This window comes from Mustela nivalis, assembly GCF_964662115.1.
Source record: "Mustela nivalis genome assembly, chromosome: 5".
Classification (NCBI taxonomy): domain Eukaryota; kingdom Metazoa; phylum Chordata; class Mammalia; order Carnivora; family Mustelidae; genus Mustela; species Mustela nivalis.
The window spans coordinates 23614737-23633686 of record NC_139024.1 but is presented as its reverse complement, the minus strand read 5'-3'; the positions used below and the strand labels follow the sequence as shown (position 1 = coordinate 23633686).

The 18950-nt window shown below is 43.3% G+C and overlaps 1 long non-coding RNA gene across 1 annotated transcript; it reads right to left on the bottom strand.

Moving 5' to 3' along the window:
- Nucleotides 1-15883: 15883 nt before the first annotated feature.
- LOC309865590 lies at nt 15884-18873 on the bottom strand. Its single transcript, XR_014312185.1, has 3 exons — nt 18782-18873; nt 18535-18672; nt 15884-16122 (listed from the first exon to the last, which is right to left on the bottom strand). It is a non-coding gene; the product is annotated as an uncharacterized lncRNA (long non-coding RNA).
- Between the last annotated feature and the right edge of the window lie 77 nt (nt 18874-18950).

Here is an 18950-nt window from a genome sequence, read left to right as displayed (position 1 = left end):
CATTATGACCTATAATTGAGGGAATTAAGTGTATCCTCCTTTTCCTGTAATTTTATATGAATTTTATATGAAAGGGCACATTTTCTCAACCTGGAGTAAGCACTGCAAGCCAACAGTACGTATTAAATGGTGATGACAGAAGTCTGTCAGCCTCCTAAGAAAATGCCCACTGTCGCCTTAGACCTATTTGCATAGAAGCCTCTAAGCATGACATAACTGGGCCCCTTCCTTGTGCTATCATTTCTGTCATGAGAAATTATACCTAATTATACCTCTGGTTTCTTTTTCTAGCACGTTGTTAGATTAGATTCTGCTATGGTTAATTTTATGTGACAACTTCACTAGGCTCTGGGGCTCAGTGTTTGGTCAAAAACCAGTCTAGATGTTGCTGTGAAGGTATTTCTTAGATGTGGTTAAAGCAGATTTTGAGTAAAGCAGATTACCCTCCATAATGTGGGTGGGCCTCATCCACTTGGTTGAAGGCCTTAAGAGAAAAGACTGAGGGTCCCCAGGAGGAAGGAATTCTGCCGTCAGACTTGTCTTTGGACTCCAGACTGCAGTATCAACTCTCGCTGGAATTTCCAGCCCACCAGCCTGTTCCATGGATTTTGGATTTACAACCCCTCCCCCCAATCTTGTGAGCCAGTTCCTTAAAACCTTTCTCTCTCTCTGTCTCTTACATATAATATAATCTTTTTATATGGAGAACCCCAAATGACAGTCTCAACTAAAATAACTAAAATGCTTAATAAAGTTTTTTGAAGTTTTTCTTTCTTTCTTTTATTTCCTTAAGTAATCTCTAGGCCCAACATGGGGCTCAAACTTATGGCCCCGAGATCAAGAGTCACATGCTCTATGGACTGAGCCAGTCAGGTGCCCCCGATTAAAATATTTTAAAATGTCTTTTTAGGGTCACCTGGCTTTCTCTGTCAGTGCAATCTGAGACTCTTGATCTCAAGAGTTGTGAGTTCGAGCCCCACTTTGGGCAAAGAGATTTCTTTAAAAACATATTTTTTAAAAATTTAAAACAACAACAAAAAACTCATCTTTTTAAATGGATCAGTGAACCAACACAAACAGGAGGGATTTTCAGATCTCCAAAAGTAAGTGAAAACAGGAACCTTGGTAGGTTAAGGAAGTTCCAAAGCCAGCTTTCACCCTGAGAGTTTCTGGCAGACTCTGGAGACCTTGCATCTCTCAACTCTAAGATAATGCTCAGGGAATGCCCAAGGTGGGGAACCTGTTAGGAGAATCCTTGCATAAAACTAAAAACCCAAGGGGCTATATCCTCAGTGTAAAGATAAATTTAAAATTTGATCCAAAGAGGGGTGCCACAGCAAGAACATTTGCTATCTTATGGTTAATACTGAGAAGACAGAAAGAAAACAAAAATTCCCTAAGAATTAAGAAGCACAGCGAGCTCTCACACAGGTTTCTATCTGGAGTCATACCACTTGTGTGGTCAAAAAAAAATGTTAAACTCTAATAATAGAGTACTTCAACATAAAGGGATCCCAAGTTGGTAGTACAACCAGATGCCTTGACTAGAAAGAGCAAATGCAAATCTTCCCTGCACAAATTTATCTTCAACTTTGGCCTCTAGGAATCCCCAGAAAGAAAGCATGAAGACATTGAAAAGCTCAAAGGAGAAAAACATCCCCAAATTAGGAAGAAACATGAAGGGAAAACCAGAAAAAGAAAGCAGCAGACGGGCACCTGGGTGGCTCAGTGGGTTAAGCCTCTGCCTTCGGCTCGGGTCATGATCCCAGGGTCCTGGGATCGAGTCCCGCATCGGGCTCTCTGCTCAGCAGGGATCCTGCTTCCCTCTCTCTCTCTCTGCCTGCCTCTCTGTCTACTTGTGGTCTCTGTCTGTCAAATAAACAAATAAAATCTTTAAAAAAAAAAAAAAGAAAAAAAGAAAAAGGAAAGAAAGCAGCAGACACCAAAATCGGTGCCCACAGAAATCAAATATTGACATTATGAGTGACTAAATAACAAATTTTATATGGTTAATGAAACCTTAAAGAAAAGCTTGTAAATATTAGCATGGAACAAGAAACAGGAAAATCCAAGCAGATCTGAAATGGAACCAAACAGAACTTTGAGAAATGAAAAATAAAATGATTACTTTTTAAATGAGGGGCCTAAACAGCTGCTTAGACTCAATAGAAAAGAGAATCAAAGAACTGGAAAATGGATTTAAACACATTTTTCAAGATATAGGACAGAAAGAGACAAAAATTATGAAAGAAATGTTAAGAGTTTTATGATTCCTAATGAAAGTTCTTGAAGAAAATAATGGAGCAAGGAGAGGATAATTTCCAAAGAGGTAACAGCTGAGAATTTTCTAAAAGACGGCAGTGCTCAGATACAGGAATCCAAGTGCATCCCAAGCAAGATAAATAAATCAACATGTAGAACTATGACTGTAAAAATGCAGAACTCCAAAAGCAAGGGAAACTTTAAAAATAGAGAAGAAATATCATCTGTAAAATACACTTTTCAACAGCAGTAAAAACAAACAAAACCCCCAAAGATAGTTGGGGGTTATATCAGTGTGCTGATATAACTTCAAATCAAGAATTATATCCACAGTGAAATACCTAAGAATGAGTGTAAGATATAGATATTTTTCATTCAACCAAAAAACTGAGAGACTTTTAACACTGACAGACCTACACTAAAGAAAATTATAAAGGATGTACTTCAGAAAGAAGAAAATAATCAGCAAATACATGGGTAAATATGTGGGTAAATCTAAATAAATTTGTTTATATTAACAATAATATCTAATCTGTAGGGGGAAAGTGATTAAGCTGGAATGGGATCCCAAAACTAGAAAAGGATAAGATGAAAAGATTTCTGGGCACCTGAGCCTTTGGTTAAGGTCGTGATCCCCAAGTTCTGGGATCAAGTCCCACATGGCGCTCCTTCTCCCTCTCCCTCTGCCCCTGTTTGTGCTCTCTCTCATTCACTCTCTCTGTGTCAAATAAATAAATAAAAGAAAAATAAAAGAAAAGATTTCTAAGGTTCTCATATTGTTCAAGAGGTGGAAATATAATGATTAACTGTGTTAAGTGAAAATATTAAAATAGCTAGGTAACCACTAAAAAAATAGACATTCAAAAAATATAATTTCCAAACAAGAATGGGAGGAAAATGCACTAAGGGGGGAAATCCTCAACTGATACAAAAGAAACAAAAAGGAAAGTAGTGAAAAATAGAAATACAAAACACCAAAAATATGGTAGTAATAAATCCAAGTATATCAGTATGTACAATAATATAAATGTACTAAAGACTCCAGTTAAATGACAAAGATTATCAAATTGAAAAAAAAAAGTTATATACCATTTAGAAAAGACTTATAAATACAAGAAAGGCTGAAAGTCAAAGAAGCAAACTAGTATGCCTAAATTAATATCAAAGAAAGTAGACCACGCCAAAACATTACTAAAAATGAAATTAATGGCTACTGAATTCACCAGAAGATATACCAATTCCAAACTCGTATCCCATATGCACCAACAATCATATACTTTTCTTGAATATCAGGGAAAATGCAAAGTTACCGCCACCACAACTATTCAATATTGTATTTGTGGTCCTAAACTATGTAAGTATGATGAGAATAGAAACTATTTTCATCCTTAAATAGAAATTTAAGAATGAAAAAAGAAAGATTAAAAAAATAGCTGTCGTATGTGCACATGACATTATTGGCCACATAGAGAACTCAAAAGAAACTATAGGTGAATTATTAGAATTCATTAGAGAGTTTTTCCAATCACTATAGATTTCTATAGAGCAAAAACAATCAATAAGAAAATATAATTTCAAGACAATGCCATTATAAGAGCAAAAATACATAATAAATCTATGCATAAATCTAATCAAAGTTGTGTACCTCATTTACAGAAAAAAACTGTACCTTATTTTTTAATGATTTTTAATTTATTCATTTGAGAAAGAGAGAGAAAGCTCACACAAAAGCAGGGAGGGGGATGGGGGGAGGCAGAGGGAGCCCCCTTCAGAGCTTGATCCCAGGACCTACAACTGAAGCTGAAGGCAGATGCTTAACCATCTGAGCCACCCTGGTGCCCCAAATTATACCTTATTGAAAAAAAATTAAAGAAGATTTAAGTAAATGGAGAAATATCAAGTTGTTAGTAGGAAACTTCAATAGCACAAAGATGCCAATTCTCCCCATGTTGACTAAATCCAATTCCAATGAAAAACCCCAGCAATATCTTTTATGGAGCCTGACAAACTAATTCTAAAATTGAAATGAAAGAGGAAAGGGTCCAAAATTGTCAAGACTCCCTAAGGAAAAGATAGAAGGTAAGGGGAATTGTCCTCCCAGATATCAAAATAAGCTACAGTAAGAAAATGGAAAACTGGCAGAAGGCTAACCAAAGGGGCCTAACCAATATGATAGAGAACACGGAAACAAATCAGCATATATAGAGACTTATTTCTATAATGTAATGGGCACTAGAGATAGAAGATTCAGTCAATGATACTAGGAAAATGTAATAAATAACTTGGAAAAAACTGAATTGGAACCCTACCTCACACCATACACAAAAATCAATTCCAATTGGATTAAAAACTTAGACATAGAGGGCAAAATTATAAAACTTCTAGAAAACAATTTAGGGGAATGTCGTTACAACCTCACAATAGGAAAAACTTTCTAAAACAAGAATCACCAACTTATGAAGGGAAATACTGATAAATTCTACCACATAAAATTAAAACTTTGGTTCATCAAAGATATTAAAAAGAAAGTGAAGGAGCACCTTGGTGGCTCAGTGGGTTAAAGCCTCTGCCTTCAGCACAGGTCATGATCCCAGGGTCTTGGGATCGAGCCCTGCATTGGGCTCTTTGCTCAGCAGGGAGCCTGCCTCCCTCTCTCTCTCTCTCTGCCTGCCTCTGCCTACTTGTGATCTCTGTCTGTCAAATAAATAAGTAAAATCTTTAAAAAAGAAAAAAAAAGGAGAGTGAAAAGACAGTCACTAAAAGTAAAAAAATATTTGCCATACATATAATCAAGATAAAGGATTATTAGCCAAAATAGATTTTTTTAAAGCTCTTATGAGAAAAACAACCTAATGGGAAAATAGCAAAACTCACAAACATAGTTCACAAAAGAGAAAATAAAAATGGCCCACGGACACCTGAAAAATATCCAACTCTATTAGGAATCAGAGAAATGCAAATTAAAACTACAAAAAGATATTTCTCCCATATGTATAACAAAAATTTTAAAATAAGTCAATAATACGTGTTGACAAGGATGGGAAACAACAATAATTCATATCACTTCCTGGAAGGAGTGTAAATTAATACAACCCTTAAGGGAAACAATTTGATAATACCTAATGAAATTGAATAAGAAAGCAAAGATACAGATGTAGTGAAAAGAAGGGCCATCTGTACCCCAATGTTTATAGCAGCAATGGCCACGGTCGCCAAACTGTGGAAAGAACCAAGATGCCCTTCAACGGACGAATGGATAAGGAAGATGTGATCCATATACACTATGGATAATTATGCCTCCATCAGAAAGGATGAATACCCAACTTTTGTAGCAACATGGACGGGACTGGAAGAGATTATGCTGAGTGAAATAAGCCAAGCAGAGAGAGTCAATTATCATATGGTTTCACTTATTTGTGGAGCATAACAAATAGCATGGAGGACATGGGGAGTTCGAGAGAAGGGAGTTGGGGGAAATTGGAAGGGGAGGTGAACCATGAGAGACTATGGACTCTGAAAAACAATCTGAGGGTTTTGAAGGGGTGGGGGTGGGAGGTTGGGGTACCAGGTGGTGGGTATTATAGAGGGCACGGATTGCATGGAGCACTGGGTGTGGTGCAAAAATAATGAATACTGTTATGCTGAAAATAAAAAATAAATTAAAAAAAAAAAAAAGCAATTCTATGGGTGCCTAGGTGGTTCAGTCAGTTAAGCAACCAGACTCTTGACTTCAGCTCAGGTCATGGTCTCAGGATGGAGGCCTTCGTTGGACACCAAGGTCAGCAGGGAGTCTGCTGGAGTGTCTCTCTCTCTCCCTCTCCCTCTGCCCCTCCCTCCCCACTCTCTAATTGAAAAAAAAAAGCAGGGTGGGGGGACAATTCTATACCTGGGTTTATATACTAGAGAAACTCTGGTCTATGTGCATACCAGGAAGCATGCACAAGAGAAATGCATAGAAACATCTGTTATAATTACAAAAGAAAGAAAGGAGAGAGAGAAAGAAAGGGAAAGGAAGGGAAGAACCCAAATGTCTCTTCACAGCAGTGACGACCAATCGCTTGTGGCAAGCTGACACAGGGGACTACCACACGACACAGAGAATGAAGAAACCACATTGTATGAATGTACCACAACTAGTTTGATGCCAACACTAAACATAGTGTTGGGAGAGAAAAAAAAAAAAAAACACTTCACTACGGACTATATAATGTATGCTTCTCTTTATATTAAGTTTTTTAAAAAAGCAAAAAACTCCACACTACATTATTTAGGGATACATACATGAGTGGTGAACTTATAAAGAAAGTAAACAAATGAGCAAAACACAGTTCAAGGTGGTGATGTTCAAGTTCTGGTATGTACCGGCGGGAGGAAGACACGCAATCCGAGAGGGCACAAAGGAGTCTCCTTAAGACATACTAGTGAGATTCTATTTTTAACATGTAGCTGCTAGGAAAAGAGCATCTGTTTTAATTCATTCCTGAAATTGTACAGATACATTCCTGTAGTATTTTATATGTATGATACATTTCACAATCAGATGTTAGCTCTTTCATTTCCAGAATCTTGGCTACCATACCAAGGCTCAACGACTATGTCTCCTTTGTTTTCCCTCTTCCAGGAAAAGCCACTGGAGCCATTTACCTCCTCAAGGAAAACACCATTCTTATTTTTTTTTTAAGATTTTATTTATTTATTTAACAGAGATCACAAGTAGGCAGAGAGGCAGGCAGAGAGAGAGGAGGAAGCAGGCTCCCTGCTGAGCAAAGACACCAGATGCAGGATTCCATCCCAGGACTCCGGGATCATGACCTGAGCTGAAGGCAGAGGCTTTAACCCACTGAGCCACCCAGGTGCCCCGGAAAACACCATTCTTTTTTTTTTTTTTTTAAAGATTTTATTTATTTATTTGACAAACAAAGATCACAAGCAGGTAGAGAGGCAGGCAGAGAGAGAGAGGAAGCAGGCTCCCTGTTGAGCAGAGAGCCCAATGCGGGGCTTGATCCCAGGACCCTGAGATCATGACCTGAGCCTAAGGCAGCGGCTTAACCCACTGAGCCACCCAGGTGCCCCAAAACATTCTTTTAACTGATTTAAATCCAGTCTGTTCCCAGATTGAGTGCCCCTTGTTGGTTCATGACTGCATACTCTAGTCATGTATTTGCCACTTCTCTGCCATTATTAGAGCTCAGATTTCTATACTTTTCTGGCAACCTAAGACTGGGGATACCAAGATCATCTTTTCTTTCCAGCCGTGTTTGCTCAGCCCGCAAGTTTAAGAGGAAAAAAATATGAAGTTTAATTATAATCAGATCTCCAGGAGCTTTTTTTCTCTAATGATGTTCACATCGAATGACTCCAAAACAATTCCTTCTAAAATACAGAGTAATTCAAAGTCTTTAGCACTAACCTGAGTGATGGAACGGCCTGATGCCAGTATGTCACCCCTTTCATGGGTGGACCTTATTAAAATCACCTTGTGATTTCACCCCCTCTCTGAAGAATTTCTTCTGTAAATCAGAAATGATGAGTAATCATGCTGCGGGTTCCTAGAAGCTAGGGTCATAAGTTTTCCATTAATAGACACTAGAGTCCCTCATCCGTTCTGTCTAAACCTACACATTGATGTTGGAAGTTACATCACTCTGATTCATACTTGTATTTTCTTTTTTTCTTCCTAATAATGCAATACCTCAATCTTTCCACGCTCACTCAAACTTCGCAGGCATGGACTCACTCAGCATTGTCACAACTTGCCAATAAAAGTTGAATATTAAATATATTTTTGGTAGGCCTTAATAACTTTCATAATAAGCAAAAGGCCATATCATCTATTTGCTTTGAACTTGCAAAAGTGTCAGTAAACTAAAAGCAAGCATATTGAGAATTGGTGGAAGAAAAAATGTTGATCCCCCAATTTATCTTTTGGAAATTTGAAATACACAATGGAGTAACAGCTGTTCTAGATTTCCATCAGAGATTAGCAGATAAATTATTATTGAGATTCAAAGTTGTGACATCTTTAGATAAATATTTGCCCTTGATTTGCACAGCCTCCAACTCAACAGAAATCTGGAAGAGTTCATGGTCTGGCCCAGAAAGGATCGGTCTTTTTTCCCCCTAATTTTTATTTATTTTTAAATTTCTTTTCAGTGTTTCAGAATTCATTGTTTATGTAGAAAGAATCGTTTTAAATCTACAACTTTACAACCGTGGTTAACGAGGAGCACAGGTTGAATTCTGCCAGCAGATCCCTCCGCGGCTGTTGCTTCCTGAGGTCAATGTCTAGCCCTCTCTGCCTCTAGCCATATTTCAGCCCGTCCTTGAAGGCTTGTTTTCACTCCTCTTACGGAGCCTGCCACAGATTCAGTACCTGCCATCAGAGCTCCCCTCTACAGTGCCCGCCTAGAGGCATGCCAATACCCTGGCCTGATGCCTTTGGAGGGTCTCTACAGTAAAAGCCTAGCTGTTGAAGACTTCCATTCACCAGCCTTAGAGCACACAAGTGCCTGCTGATCCAAGAACAGAAGTATCTCCCATAAAATAAAATCCTTGTAATATAATCTGTTAGCACAGGCTCAAGCCCTCCATCAACAAATGGCTTCCCTTACACCTGCACGTGGTCCCTCCTCCCTGTTGATTCACTTGGAAAGCCGGTCCTCCAAGAAGAATGTGGCCTTTGCACTAACCACAAGGACTGGGGTGTCTGGTATGCAACCACTGCCTACCCAGCTTACAACAGAGGCTTGTAGGCTGGGGAATGCATCGGGTTTTATTGTTAAAGGAATTTCCTGCCCCTCTCAGTGTCAGTTGAAGAGCCCTCTGCACTCATTCTGCTATCTTGAAAGGAGAGAAACAGAGGAGATGAACTCCTGGTCCCTCCATACTTGGTCTTCAGACCGTCACAATATTAACTCCACAATTTTTAATTACTGCCACTTCTCATACTAGGGTGTGTCTACAAAGTAATTAGATATCTTTTTCCAAATGTTACACGGGCAAGTCCATGTCATAACTTTACAGAAGGATGGTGGTGACGCCTTCCTTTGGGGCCCGGTCTTGGCATGCCCTTTCCCCACCTGCTAATTGATTTGGGGGTCAGCCTTCCCAACTGTGTGTAAATTGAGGGCAAACTCGCTTTTGTCGCCCCCCACCCCCCTCATTAGGAACAAAATAGTTGCTCAATAAATATCTGAGGACTGGTCACACCTCCCAAGGTCTAGAATACCTACAGGGAGTCTCTTTCGCTTCCTAAATCACCCGCCTACCCCCACCCCCGCTCCGCTCGGTGGCCCCGCCCTCACCTGGGCCCTCGCCACCGCCCCATCCGCCAGTCTCGATCGCTACCCGGCCTCCCGCCCGGATCTAAGCTCCCGCCTGGAATTTAGGTGCGACCCCGAGGGCGCGACTCGGGTCTGGAGCCGGTAGGGAGGCGGCGCAGGCGGGAACGCGGACGCACGGGGGCCACACCCGCGTGCGTTTCCAATCCCCTCCGCTCCCCTGCACCCCTCTCCCTCCAGCACCCCCTCACCCCCGGGCTGTAAGAATGTGGCGGAGGAGCGAGCGGAGAATCGTGGCTGCGGCCCCCTCCCCCGCCTTATAAAAAAGAAATTGACTTTTGTTTGGAGTTTGTGAAAAGTGGGGCTCGGGGCCCAGTCAATGGGGCGCCCCGCAGCGCGGGCTGAGTGGAGCTAGCGCGAACCGCTCAGCCGCGGCCCCAATTAATCCGCCCTTTGTGCGGCCCGCCCGGCCGCCCCCGCCGCAGCAGCACCAGCGGCCCATTGTTCGCCTCGCCGGGCCGCGGGATTGACCCTTTTCAAACAGCCGGTTTTGTCCAGGGCAGTTCGAGCGGAAGTTTCTCACTGACAATTTGCCCCAAATAGATAGATTTGTCAGAAACGACCTTCGGGAAGGAAGCAAAAAGCCACCGGCCCCAAGGTTGGGCCGAAGACGGGGGCCTCGACGTCCCTCCCGCGGCCGCGCTGCCCTCCGCGCCCCGAGCCGGGCGGCCCCAAAGCCCGGCGGGGTCCCCAGGACCTCCCCTCCGCACCTGCTGAGCCAGATGCTCCGCCGACCGCCCTCCATCTACCCATCTGTAAAATGGGACCGCTCGGTGCGGGCCAGACGGCTCAGTCCAGAGCTTTGGGTCAGTTCGCGTGGATAACGTTCATTTCCTTTCTCTCTCCCCACTTCCTTTAAAAAACAAAACCAAAAACAAAACTGCGGGGAAAAAACAACAACAACAACAAAAACGTGACGCGGTCTCGGGCGACGCTGTGAAACGGCCTTGAAGGTGGGTCTTGGTAACAAGCTCCGGATTGTGCACGTGCTGTTTTCTCTTCTGCCCTCCGGCTCCTCCTTAACAAAGATGTCAACCGTGTTAAATCACAGGTGGTGCCTTTGTCAGACCGGCTATTGTCCCCTCATAAGTCAAGATATAAAACGCTTTGTACTGAATGGCCCGTGATCGGAGCTCTCAACTTGGGAGTCGGCCTCTTAGATTTTTTTTTCCCACCCACCACCAGAGCAGCTCTTCTCTCAAATGACCTCACTTAATAAGCAAAATCGAAATGGGGAGGGGGGGGGAAAAAAAAAAAGCCCAACATGCTGTTGATGAAAAGAATAGTTACTGATTTCTTCACACTTAATGGCAAGTATGAGTCTTTTAAAATACAGTCTCATACCAAACAGATCTGTGAATTTTAAGCAGAACTGAATTGTATTAATCAGTTGATGGGTTTGTTCATTTTCTATCACTAGAGGAGAAATACGAAGGTTGGGACCCCACAGCGGCTATTTCCAGTGTACTCAGGCAATCTCTTTCTTTACTCCAGAAAATTTCTTGCTAGTTGCACATGAGAGAAAAATTGCAACAACAACAACAAAAAATCTGGTTTTTGTTTATCCATCAGGTGAATACACAATTCAGCATCATACAGAGGAAACCCTAGGTGGTCTTTAACAAGATTTCAGTGGCTAAGAGCTACAATTTAGAGAAGATGACAATACATACACAGTGTCAATAGTATTTAAACAAACATCCCAGACAACAGAATAATGGTTATTAACTATGATGCTTTGGGCTTCTGACTAATTTCCCATGCCTGTCTGCAGCCAAACAGCTGCAGGATTTTCCCCCCTTTAAAACTGTTTATGTGCATTATTTTAAAAATTGCATTTAACAGCCATATCCTTCAGAACAGTCCCTCTGTGTAGAACAGAAGTGAATGGCTTAGTAATAATGATGAAGGCAGTAGCAAGAATGTCTTTCATGCCAAAAGGACTCTAACCACTCTGCTAGAAACCTACTCCTTCAAAAGCTTCTACACCTCTCTGAAATGTGGACAGCTGTCTGTATGTCGTACGCCGTGCAGCATGGGTTGACATGTCTAAATAAAGGGAGTTATTTAACCCTGCTCACACTTGCAGAAGTGTTTTCAAAATTGGTTAAATTGTGCAACTGTACTAAAGTGTACCCCTCCTGGGTTTTGAAAATGTTAAAGAAATCAAAAGAGAAGGTAAGATTATCTTGCCTAATTCCCTTCTCACTTCTAGACAAATACTAAGTTTTTTTTAAAATTACTTCAGGGACCAGGACATTAAAATGAATGCATTCCTCATACAATCCAAACATGCAACTCAGAGATTATGTAGCTAATACAACTAGAAATAGATATATTTTGGAATCCAAATAGGTGCAGTTATGAACACTTGGGTAATTATATATTATTTTAGCTAATCATAAATGCATGGACAAAAGTTGAATTTATTCCACTGTTTTCATTGTTGTTAACATTTTATTAACCTTCCAATTTGCATAAAAGATGGCCAAAACATATCAAGGAACCTCAGCCTTCAAAAAAAAAAAAAAAAAGGGCATCTAAATATTTGTATCTCATCTATATAGAAAGATACACATATGTCCTAGGAAATGTATATGGGTATTTCAAATATCTCATTATTCAACGTCCTGATCTGATTTCAAATCAGTTTCTTCTACTCCAAAATCATGTCAATTACACCTGAAATTTTAGAAACTGGGAGAAATGTCTGCAACCTACCTCCTGTGTTGTGAACGGCTTTACCTGAAAGGCCAAATCCTCCCCCTCCCAGCAGGCAATCATCTTATGCCCTGAAGCATGAGATCTGATTACCCCTATCATCATCTTAGCTTGCATAGATACAGATGTTATTAACGGCTGTAGTTTATCCAACCCTTTTTAAAAACGCAGCTGCAGCATTTGACTTGGGGACCTCCTGTGAATCCCACTGGTTGACTCCGTCTTGCACAAAGCGCGTGGGGTTTGGGGGAGGGAGATGAGAGGGGGAGGTTTGTTTTGTTTTGGAGGTTTTTTTTTTTTTTTTTTTTTTTTTTGAATCAGACTTCCCTAAATAGCCACTCGGCATCTTTGTAAGTGATGTGAATTCTGAAATTACTTACTAGAATAGGAGGACAACAGGGTACTGTGTGAACTAGATCATTTGGAAACAAAGCATACTAGAATGTATGATGCTTTTCACTGCATTGGCAGAGATCAAATATGTGATCTTGATATACTTATTCACAGAATAAAGAATCGTAGCTTATTCTCAAATATGCTAGCCACATTTAAACGGGCTACCCCATTTTACATAACAATTGTTTCTACTAGTGTTGAAACAGTAATCCTGATAAAGCAGGTCCCTGCTGTGGAGAGAATGGAGGGATGTTTTTAAAATCTGAAAGGCCCAGATTGGCAATCCACACCAATCAAATTTAGTAATTAATTGTTCAGTCTAATCATTGACTTTTTCTCAGCATCTACAATTAGTATCTCTAAGTAGTTCCTCTCGTAGCTCATATCATTCTTTATACAAAACAGGAAAAGACCTCACAAGTTTGCTCTCCATTGGGACACAGCACATTTTACTGTTAGAAGGAATTGCAAGAAAAACTTGTAAAGTGCAGAAGTTTGAAGTTCTAGAAATACCGAGCCATTGCTTCAAGATGCACACAACACTTCTCTTAATTCTGATTACTTCACTTGTAAGTGAGTGAAATTGCCTTAATTGGAGGTTCTAGAAGCCCTTCTGGGAAACGGGAGGTAGCTTAATGCAGTGGAATTAATATTTCAAAGAGCATTAAACTCAGCAAGAAATCTGCGTTCTGGTGATAGCCTCTGCCTATAGGTGAGTGACTTAGGACAAGCTTTGTCTCTAGGGATCTCAGTTTTCTCATCTGTGAAATGATGGAATCAGATGAGTACTGATCTCCGAGGTCCCTTCTGACTTGTGTGCTCTGTAATTTGGGGGTAAATGGAAACCAAGTCAGACTGTGTAATTGACAGGAAATTAGAGGTTGAAGAAGGCTTGGTGACCAGTCTCTCCCTGGATGTAATCTGCTTTCTCATCTCTCTCATCATTCTTTTGTTTTAGAAAGCCAAAAAATTACCTGAATTTCTTCTCATGGTTTGGAGGTCTAGAGTTCCTGTCTCTGCTCCCTACCCTCCCTGTGGCTGGTGCAGAGCAAAGGCAAGCCCCCCACCTCAATCCTCACCTTTCATTTTGAGTACTGTGAGGCAAGGTCACTTACAGAGTCCACATTTATAAAGCACTACTATGTACCAGAGCCCGAGCACTGGCAATCCAAAAGATGAAGCAGATAGTCTCTACTTCAAGGAGCTCCCTGGCTTGAGAGCTGGGTATCTCTTCTGCCTCTTCTAAACCTCTTACTCTTGCCCTCAGGAAATAAGAAACAGACAGCTTTGTCTCTGTTGACCCATCTTACCCAGGCAAGGAGAAGGAGATCACAATATTTTTTTGCTCCTATGTTTCTGTTAACTATCTTTGGTTGTTTTTGTTTTAAATACATCTCAAGTTGAGTCCTCTTTTAGGGAGGGAGCCCAGTTCCCAAATTAAAGCAAGTTGACAAGAGAGCCATGATAAATTCTTCTGGCACCAGCGCACCATATAAATGAATAAAACATTTTAGGTAGGAGATAAAAGAAGAGGTGGGGGAAAGATGTTTCTATTTGATTATTCTTGGGGCAAGAAGAATATCCAGGTACAGAGAGACTCTGAAGCAGAAGCCTCTAATCCTTAGCCTGTCTCTAGACCTGCATTTCTTCAGCTGCTATGGCTCCAAGGAGGATGTGAATGAATGCAGAGACAATGTTATTTGTGAAGGGCAAGAAAAGAGAAGCCGGTCACTCCGAACATTGTCTTAATCGGGTTACTCTTAACAGTGTTCATCTTCTCATCTGGTAGGGAGTAAGAGACAACTCTTAGCCAACACAGACCTGGAAAACGTCAAGGGAAAAAACTCCAGCACCTGCTGGGTTCTAGAGTATCTGGGTCTCTATTCTGGATTGTTTTCAGTGTGCCCCCCCCCCAGTAGAATTAGATAGCACCTAACAACTTGTAGAGAGGCCCAAAGCAAAATCAGGAGCAAGCCTGAGGAGATGGTTTCTTTCATTCTGTCACTTAGCAAGCCCTCCCTGAGACATACTTGGTGCTAGACAATCTTTTCCATCTACTGGGAAAGCAACAATCAAGCACAGGTTGACTTATGGTTTGGAAGCAACGAAAATCAGGTTTTTCCTCATGGAAACAAATATATAAACAAAGTTGTATCTGACCATCTTTTGGAGACTGAATATCAAACCTCAGCCAAGCTTAGCTGGTAGGTTTTCTCAGACATTTTCTAGGTCTGGGTATTTCTCACCTCTGCTTGTCAGTGAGGTGAAGGGCATTTTAAAGGAATAAATCTCTACAGGTAGAATGGCCTCTGAGAGGGGGTTGATCATTGGTGGGGGAGGACATCTCTCTGTTCCACACCAACTTCAGCTCTTTTCGCTGATGGAAAAGCTTTTTCTTTTCTCCTCTGCTGTTTTAATGTGGAATGGATGGGGGGACTGTTAATGGAGAAAATGGCACCATTTTTGGTGATGCTAGTGAATAGAGAGCTAGGGGTGAGACCCAGATAACCTGATGTTGGAGGCATGCCTTGCACCGCTCCCTCTCTTATACCATTTAGTTAGCAGGACTCTACTTCCTTTTTTAAATGGATGCGAAGGGGCATTAGTAAGAGTAATGGAGTAAATGATCTTTCTGACATAAGGAATTTGAGAGGGGGTTCATGGGGCGAAGGGAGGAAAAATGAAACAAGATGGGACAGGGGCGTGGGAGGGATAGGGGGACTGGATGATGGACATTGGGGAAAGTGTGTGCTAGGGTGAGCACTGTGAATTGGGTAAGGCTGATTGTTCTTATTCACAGGCCTGTACCCCTGAAACAAATAATACATTATATGGTAATTTACGAAAAGTAATGGAGTAGGGAGAGTAAGCTATAATATAAGACTGTTTTCAGAGGCAGTAGATTCCCCTAATATAACACCAGCTTTCCAGGCATCCTGTGACAGCCTAGTCCACCCCACACTGGTTTAGGGTCCCTTGTGTATTTTTCCAGAATGCCCTGTGTTTTAGTCCAAGCCCGTTTATTTAGCACCTTTTACGTGTCTGCTTTCTCTGTAGACTCCTTGAGAAAGAGATCATGTCATTAATCTTTGACACATGGTGGGTATTCAGTATGTGATCAAGAGCGTGATGATTGATGGATGGGCAGGGAGACACCCCTAGAGTTCATGGTCCTTCTCATAATTTTATTTCTTATCTTCTGGGCCAAAATATAAACATCCTATAAAAAAAGATGCCTTCCTTGTGTTTTCGTTTTGGTTTGGTGGAGAGTCCCATAATCACAAAAGGCTAAAGAGGAAATTAAGGGCTGTGTTTAGACCTGGGCAGAAGGACTTCAGAACCTCTGGGATATGGCTCCACTCCCTCCCCAAGATAACTGCTATAAACGCATCCTTGAACTTGTCTGTTAAAAAAAAAAAAAAAAAAAGTATTTCTGAGATCGGTGACATTTGCCCCTTAGCAATTATTTCCCATCCCAGACTAAGAGGAAAAATCTTTGAAAGTTAAGGTTGAATCATTTACAGATGGTTGGAGCCCAGAGAGTTTGTCTCTTGCCCAAGGTTACACAGCTACTTGGACAGAGCCTGAACCCCCACCTGCTGGCTTCCAGTGGTTGGCCTTATTGTGCCCGGGGGGAGGGCTTCCTGGGAATTCTGCAGGAGACTTCCCTCCTTTATTCACCCCACATTTATGCAGCTATAATTCAGCTATGCGACGCATTGATAGGAAGATGGAAAGTAACAGTCTCTGTCTTGCGGAGGCTTTCTTCCCTGAGCTGAATCCACTGAGATTCCCACCTTAGATCGGAGGTCCCTCTGGCCGGCAGCAGCCTCGGCTCTAGGCTCTTCCTGGACCTGGTGGGCGGCCGCTCCCCAGCCCCTCCCGCCAACCCTGGATCTTGTAGCTGCCGTTGCCACCGAACCAATCATGCCAGAAAGTCATCATGATGATTTCAGAATTGCATTGTGATTTATGCAAAATGCGCGGATAATTACAGCCGGGCGCGCAGAACACAGGACGAACAGGCTGCGGGTGTGTGCGCGCGTGTTGTGCCTTTTGCCAGGGCTGGATGGTGTGGTGGTGGGGATGGGGTGTGTGTGTGTGTGTGTGTGTGTGTGTGTGTGTGTGCGCGCGCGCGCGTTTCTATTCAGTGTCCTTCTGGATGGATACCCTGCTTCACTGGGAAAAAGAAGGGGGGCATTCCCATCTTGATTTTGAGACAATTTGATGAGCTCCAGGAGTATTTTCCACAAGTTTTGGTGCCTACAAATGAGCCAGCAGGGCGAAAATGTCGGGGAATAGGGGGAGAGGTAGTTTGAACCATAGTCGTCTCACCTCCAAGCCGAATCCCACCCCCAAAAAGCGGCTTCTAAGTCTCCTTCTTGCCACAGACTCCTAGACTTTCCCCCTGGGGACAAGGCCTAGGTCTAGTCTTTGACACTGGCTTTCATTTTTGCCCAAGAAACATTACTGTACTTGGATCTTCTTCTTTGTTCTTAACCAAGCGCTCCACTCCGCGTCCACGTGATGATGATGGTGATGGTGATGGTGATGGTGGTGGCGGCGGCGGCGGCGGGAGCCAGAACCCCAGGCTCCAAAAGGGAGCCTGGCACAATAACTCTGTTTCTCAAGTGACGCCCCGGAAATCAGTTCCCGGTCTGGGCGCGGAGTTCAAGTTTGTACTATTTCGCGTGCGCGGCCAATACACTGCCCAACTTAGCTGTCAAAATTTTTGATTTCTTGTCTTGTCTCCTAAAAAAATACCCTCAGGTTTATGGTTTTGTCCCACAATTCCCCAGTCTCGTCCCAATACAAAAAAAAAAAAAAAAAAAAAAAAACCGAGGAGGGCTAACTTGGGAAATGTCGTCCCCTGTTTTGCTTTTTTCCGGATGTCCCTACGACCCTGGTGAGGACGCGGGGCTCTCAAGCGTGTGGTGTGCGCAGGCCAGGGCTCCAGGCCCTGCGGAGGCTGCTGCGGAAAGTTGCGGTCACGTGCTGAGGCCGCCTACCCGAGCGCGCAGCCGGAGCCTGGGAGACGCCGGGCGGAGGAGCTGCTGCGCCCTCCGAGGGCTCGGGGGACGCAAGCACTCACTTTGCACACACAAACTCTGAAAAAAGCCCGGGTTGACCCTGAGTCTGGAGAAAGTGGGGCCAGGGGAGGGCGGGTAGGATTGCGGAGTGCGGGTCTCAGTTCTCCTCCCCGTCCCCGTCCCGGTCCCCCCACTCCTCCTCCCCGCCAAACGCGCTGCGGAGGGCAGGAGAGCAGGAGGTGTGACCCCTGACCTCTAGCCGGCCCACGCCCGGAGGACAGGCTGGCAAGCTCTTGTACGACAAGTTCAAGCTGCTGGGAGAGCTTAAATAAGATTTAATCTCTTAGAGATCGGGGATCACCGCTCCCTCGGCGTGCGCTCTCCCACCGCGGCGCAGGGACAGGGGCGCGAGAGAGCACAGGAATCGAGGGAAGGCTGGAGGGAGCAGTGGGGGCCTAAGGCGGAGAAAGCTCTGCAGATTCCCGGACGCTTCCTAGAGAGGGGGAGCCAGAGAAGCCCTCTGGGGATGAGCTACAAAAGGGAAAGTTCTGCCTTCCAGTCGCTCCGGTGCAGATAATGGAGGCGACAGGCACTTTGCTCTGCTCCAGATGGGCTCTGCTTTGGGGAGCGGGCGGCACCCTCCCCGCAGCTGGTGCCCAAGCCGACTCCGCGAAGGCCGCAGGAACGCGGAGCCTCCAGCAGACCCCATCCCAGGCCCCAAGTCCGCGCACAGCGTCCTGAGCTACAACTTTCCGTAGATAGTTGCAAAATGAATGATTACTCACCTCGGACCAGATCCAAGTTTTACCCAACAGAAGGGGCACGGGACCAAGAATGAACCAACTCACATGGCCATATCCGGTGCGCACAATCACACACAAACACACAGCCACCCAGTTTCTTCCACGAGTCTGTCTGGCGCTCTGGAGAAAAGGGGGAAAGCGTTTTGAGAATGCTCCATCTCCCCTCCCCTTCCCCCTTGCCATGAAATATAATAATTCATTTTTATTACAAGAGCAGCACGGTCCTCACCAGCACTCACGCACAGAGCCACACTCCCATATTCACACTCTCACTCGTCAGCTCCGACAGCGCCTGCATTTTCTTTGGGAGCCGCTTGGAGGTTCATTAATATCATTAGCATTTAACCCCCTCCCTCTTCCCATCCCCTCCCCGCACATGGCTGACGTCAGACCCCGCC